The sequence below is a fragment of the Bidens hawaiensis genome, unplaced genomic scaffold, assembly GCF_021521415.1.
Source record: "Bidens hawaiensis isolate Kalapana, Puna unplaced genomic scaffold, B.hawaiensis_p1.1 tig00032062_1, whole genome shotgun sequence".
NCBI lineage: Eukaryota > Viridiplantae > Streptophyta > Magnoliopsida > Asterales > Asteraceae > Bidens > Bidens hawaiensis.
This window is the reverse complement of record NW_027505235.1, coordinates 771-6950: the sequence shown is the minus strand read 5'-3', so window position 1 is coordinate 6950 and position 6180 is coordinate 771. Positions and strand designations below refer to the sequence as shown.

Genomic DNA, 6180 nt, shown 5'->3' with positions numbered 1-6180 from the left:
GTCAATATTTAATAAATATATTCATTCACGCACGCGCAACGTAAACACAAGATAACATAAATCAACATAAATCAATATATTATAAGGCAAAATATTCGAACAACAATAACTTGTCTTGATACATTTTAATCTAGGTCCAAAAGTAAAAACGTCCTACGTGTCCACAAGCTCCAAATGTAGCTACAGCAATCCTGAACATGTGTTAAAATAAAACGTCAAACACTTGCGTGTTGGTGAGAAATCAAGTTTAATATCATACATAGATAACAATAAATCTGCGCGCAACACGTGTATGCCTGGTGTTTAACAAGGGTGTAATCAGATTGTGATCAAGCCTAAATAGATCATAGTTCATAGTTCAATCCGTGCTCCCAAATGAGCACAAAAACAAGAAAACATCTGTGCAAGTGTAAACAAAGAAAACCGTAAACGATAGGTCTCCCGTGTTCATCCAATGGATCCATGAAAACTTCGGAATAGGCCGAACAAAGCGGTTAATGATACACACATACAAATAAACAGCCAAGTAAACGTCCTCAACACATGGGATACTGCGCGACTAAAGTTCATAAACAAATTTAAGACTCTAAGTTTGTATGAACACATGAACATCCCAAAACATTAAAAATAAAAAGGGATTAGGTACGAGATTACTCACTTGATAAACGGTGCGGTGAAAGATAAAGCAAGAACCAACTTTAAACAAGCACAAGTTAACCTATAATTAAAGATTATTGTTTTAACGATTGGTTTTAAGTCTAGATTATAAGTTAGCATAATTAATAAGTAAATTATTATATATAATATATATATTACCGGAAAAGCAGGGCAGAACAGGATAGAAGACGAAGGCAAAGAGAGAGGAGACGGCAGAGGAAGAACAACGGCAAGGAGTAAGAGAGAACAGGAGAGTTTAAGTGCTTTGTGTGTGTAGTGTTAGGAAATTAACATTATTATTTATAGGGAAACCCTAGGAAACACAATCCCTAAAAAAGGGGAAAAGATCTCCAAAAAGCAAAAGATTCCAAAAGCAAAAGATATCAAAAGATATGGCAGCTGCAGGGGGCAAAGGAAAAGCTGACAGGTAACAGTAAACAGGCATGGGCGGGTCAGATAAAGGTACTGGTCAAGCATGGAAAAGCAGATCTCAAAAGATAATGTCAGTCACTTTTTCTGTCAACCAATGGGGTTGGTGCGCATGCTGCGCCAAAAGTGGCTTTTCAGACATAAGGCAGGTTAGGTCAACAGCACAGAAGATAAGACATCACAAAAGTAAACGGCTAGATAACAGAAGAAAAGATACAAGTCATAGCGCGAGAAAGCTTCGAGCGCACGCGCGAGGGCGAAGGCAGACAGAGAACAGTCCACAGCGCGCCGCGGGAAGAACTAAAATCCTTAGCGCGTCGCGGGAAGAACTACCATTCTTAGCGCGCTGCGAGAAGAACTACAATTCTTAGCGCGTCGCGGGAAGAACTTCCGTTCTTAGCGCGCTGCGAGAAGAACTACAATTCTTAGCGCGTCGCGGGAAGAACTACCGTTCTTAGCGCGCTGCGAGAAGAACTACAATTCTTAGCGCGCTGCGAGAACAGTTCGCCTCGCGCATCACAGGAACAACTGGTCTTCGCGCAGGCTTCCTTGTAAGGAGTCTGGCGCGTGGAGTTGCGCAGACAACCTTAGGCGGGAAGAAACAAAGGACACAAAAATAAGAGAAGGGGTTCAAGGCTTAAGGGCGGGACGGCGACAAGAGAGAAAAGAAGGCGGAAAGAGAGAAGAAGAGGGACGGGACGGCGGAAAGGAAAAGAGAGGAAGAGGCGGGAAGGAAAATATATTATTATTAAAAATAAAGTATAAGTATAAATAAATATTAAATCATAAAAGAAAGAGATCGGATCGGAGAAACGGGTACCTGGGTCGGGTCGGATCGGGTCAGATGTCACAATTTGTAAATGAATACTTCTCACGTATTTGACCCGAATTCACGGGTAAAGGTCTCACCAAACCCAGATAGCCCTTAAACTGTTATAACATCTCTTTATATTAAAAAACAATCTCATCAAATATTTGATATGAAAATCCTATAAAATAGGAATATACTAAAAATTAATATCCTATTTTATTTTAAAAATGATATTATTTATAATTAAGAAACAATTTTATAATAAAGAAATTAACGGGCAATGTGTATCACCAAACTCAGATAGCTTTTAAACCGGACTATAACATATTATATATTTGTGAAACAATTTAATCATCAAACCTCAAGTATATTAATTATTAACTTTCTTACAATAAATAAAACTAAAATTCAAATATACATATATAAATATTAAAAACGATAATGTATAACAACCCCCGTGATACGGGGATAAAATCTAGTATACAATAGTTTGTTATATGGTTGTAATTAAAGGAGCCATTGCCTAAAGGGATCCATCGATCAATTGACCTCGGTTCTTCTATCTTCTTAACTGTAACATTAGTATTAGAGCGGTTGGTTCTTGACTCTCGATTATTGACCAAGACGAGACATTAGAGTGTTTTAAACTACCAATCTTTTTATTAGAACATAATTAGATAAACAGTCAATTTTCAGATGAATGCGAGTACCTACAAATACGTTAAACATAAATAGATAAACACGCAATCAACTTTCAGATGAACGTGAGTACCTACAAACGCGTGCTTCTTTAAAAACAAGCCCGTTTTGGCAAAAATAACCATTCGTCGGACTACAATGTCTATTCTCCGAGCATACACATTGCCCTTCCAAAGCACATCCATCGTAACTCTCCCCTTTACTTCCAAACAGCAGTTCATCCGGCCACTCACTTGAGAACAGATTTTGTGGGTCCATTTTCATTTTAGCTGCCACAAATTTACTAAAATTTTGGTACTTTTTTGCCACCTCCGAAAATGCAGTTTTCCTGTTTTTAGCCCAGTGTGGCCTTGCACCATACTTTAAAAACGCCATTTGCTCCACCTCCTCCATCACATCTTGGTTTAGCCTTGGGGTCAAAGCCGAGTCAGCTCGATAGTAGTTGAAGTCAACCACAACTGAATCCACAGGTTGAACCTAAATACGCGGTTGATGCCTTAATGAACCGTATAAGAAATCCGTTGTAGATGTCTACACCGCAAAAGTTTTCTGGATTTAGGTCCCTCAACTTTTTAATGTCACGGATGAAACCACTGAATTTCTCTGCAGGAAAAATCGCAGTGGTTTCATAGAAGAATAATCCATTGATTCGCGGGTCCCATGCACACGCGTTTGCAATGTCACTAGATGGAGAGTACAAACATGAACCGATGTTTGCATTTTTCCTTGGCGTCCTATCACCGGATATCCAGTGAATATTAGGTTGTTTTTCAACCCATTGGCTATTAGTTTTTTGTATCCATGAAAGTACTTGCCATTGCACATTTTCCCTTCACATTTTCCGTCTTTTCCAGGGCCTTTTCTGTTTTGAAGCAAAAACATATGTCATCTGAGCGTTCATTGAGAAAAGATAAGGAAGTATGAATATAATATATATATATATATACCCGTGGCACGAGTGGATTTAGAGACCGCAATTAGATTAGACTGGAAACCAATGAAGTCGTTGGTACCGTCACCTTCTGTGGTTAATGGAACCTCGATCGTCCTGCCTGTAAACAGCTATGTGTTTGGAGGGATACCATGATATGTCTCCGAATTCGTGTGCTTTAGCGTGGCTCATGAATGCATCCTCCAGCCCGGCATCATCCGTGAAATTTAAGGTTATGCTTCTCTTGAACCCTTTCTCCAAACTTAATGTTACCTAAATGTTAATTCATTAAGAAATCAAAGTCAACGCTTTGTAAGAATTTATTTATCTTCATGATAAGTAGTATCCAAAATAGTAAATATAACCATAAACCAACAAATAAAACTGTAAGCTGGAGTTCCACTCACTCCCCATGACACATAGAAAATAGAAACAAGGTCTTATATTCTCTCACGATTTATTACTATATATATAACTTTATTGAATCAGTTTAATTGTTAATGATCAATTTATTGGAATAATTTAAACATAATTGTTTAAAAAGTGTAAAATTAGAATAAAGTACTACCGTGAAAATAAAATTTCTCTTTTTTCGGGTTAAACTAGCTCTATTAGTCTCCAGTCGTTATGAACACATGCATGCTTTGGTGCCAAATTTAGGTCTATGTCGAATTTGTCGTGCTTACCCCGGGAACATAAACCGTTTAACAACCCTATATATATATATAGGGAGAGGATTAAGAGAAAACTCATTTTTAGGGAGAAAACTTAAAAACTCTTAAAGAATTATTTTTAATTAAATATAAAAAATATTTTCAAATTTCCGTTTTTGCCATTATTCTTATATTTTGGTCCCCTTCACTCGAAAAAAATAAAAAAAAACAAAAAAAAAAACCGCTGTAATGCACATGCGTATTACTGTGCGAAATCGTTGTATTATATATGTGTATTACTATGTATTTTTAAGTTTAATAGTGTTTAGTTGTATATATTCAATATTTGTGTATTGTATATGTGTAGCAGTGTTGTATTATATGAAAAAAAAATAATAAAATAAAAGTCGATGTAGTGCACATGTGCGTTAATGTTGTATTACACATACGTACTAATGTGTAATCGATGTGCATATTAGTCTTATATTGCATATATACAATAGTGTGTATCAAATATGTGCAATAGTGTTGTACACTATGTAATACAAACACATTTGCATACATGCAATGCACACCATTACACATGTGCACTACACCGACGAGGTTACCGATAGGTTTTTTTTTTTTTGGAACCAATAATAAAATATAAGAATAATGGAAAAAACAGAAACTTGAAAAAAATTTAAAAAAAAGTTAAAATAATTTTTAGGTGTTTTTAAGTTTTTTTTAAAAAGGAGTTTTCACTTGATCTCACCTATATATATATATATATATATATATATATATTGTCTATAATATTATATTTTGTTTTCCAATCCCGTTATAATTGGAATACCTTTGAGATGATACCCAGTGTGCCTAACGAAAGTTTGGCTGCATTGAAAAGCTGATTTGTAGCATCCAAATGAAGAATCTTGGCAAACCCTTGAGCTTCTGCAGCAGGAACCACCATATCAACACTAACCACATGATCATGAACCGCGCCACCCTTACCCCACCATGAACTGCCATGAGCCGCCACTACTTATCAAGCCACCCACACTAACACCTTCCCAATATGGTGCAGCTGCAAGGCTCAAACCCGAGTCTTCCACTTTATTAATCAAATCCCGAAGACCAAACTCCAGCATCAGCTGTCACGGTGAGTCCATCGACATTAACATCGATGTTGGAGTTGTATTTATCGGTGCTAACGAGAACCGATGAGTCTCCAGTGGCTGGACATGCGAGCTTGGGTATGGTGTGCGAGAATTTGGAGACTACTTTAAGTTTATGTTTGAATTTGGTTGCGTTGGCTACAACTGAGAGCAGTTGGTCTTGTGTTGTTGGGTAGACAACTTTTGAGGCAAAACAGTCTTTTCTGTCATTCCATATGCCATAAGAGTTGCGGAGGTGCAGCCGGTGGTTCCGGCGTTGCATTGGATTGGTGGCGGTGGTGGTATGGCTAGGGTGGTGGTGGTGGCGGCTAAAGTCCACAAAGTTAGAAATAAAAATAGTTCCATTGCAGGGATGCTTTGAATATGGAGGAGGGTATTTGAGTAGTTGAATATGTACGTAGCTTCCAAGTTATTGATGCTTTCAAAGAAAGAATTCTAGTCTGGATCCATTATATATTACTCCTAACATGATTTGTTAGCCTAAACTTGGTTGGATATCTAAAATCAATTATGGGTATAACTACAATAAGTTAAATTAGAAGTATGTTAAAGTGTAGCATATTTTAAAGTTCAAAAAGATTTGAAAACATTTTGTTAATACACTAGTTCTTCTACCCGGTGCGTTGCGTTGGGGCAGCTAACAAAACTCCAGCGTTGAGACCCAGGCGTTGGTAAAACCCGAGCGTTACGATGATGAGTCGATGCGAATTTAGTCAATATCGTTACGCTCGTTAGGGTACAGAAATCGTTGGTAAAGTTTGAGCGTTAAAGCTCAAAAAATTAATCCGTCAAATTAACATATAAAAAAATTAATATATAAAAAACAAAATATTTAAAACGATG

At 37.0% G+C, this 6180-nt stretch overlaps 1 pseudogene across 1 annotated transcript; it reads right to left on the bottom strand.

Annotated features, from left to right (window-relative positions):
• Positions 1-2624: 2624 nt before the first annotated feature.
• On the bottom strand, positions 2625-5784 carry LOC143611721 (L-gulonolactone oxidase 3-like; annotated as a pseudogene). Its single transcript, XR_013149817.1, has 3 exons — positions 5016-5784; positions 3544-3800; positions 2625-3458 (listed from the first exon to the last, which is right to left on the bottom strand). The product of XR_013149817.1 is annotated as an L-gulonolactone oxidase 3-like (transcript).
• Between the last annotated feature and the right edge of the window lie 396 nt (positions 5785-6180).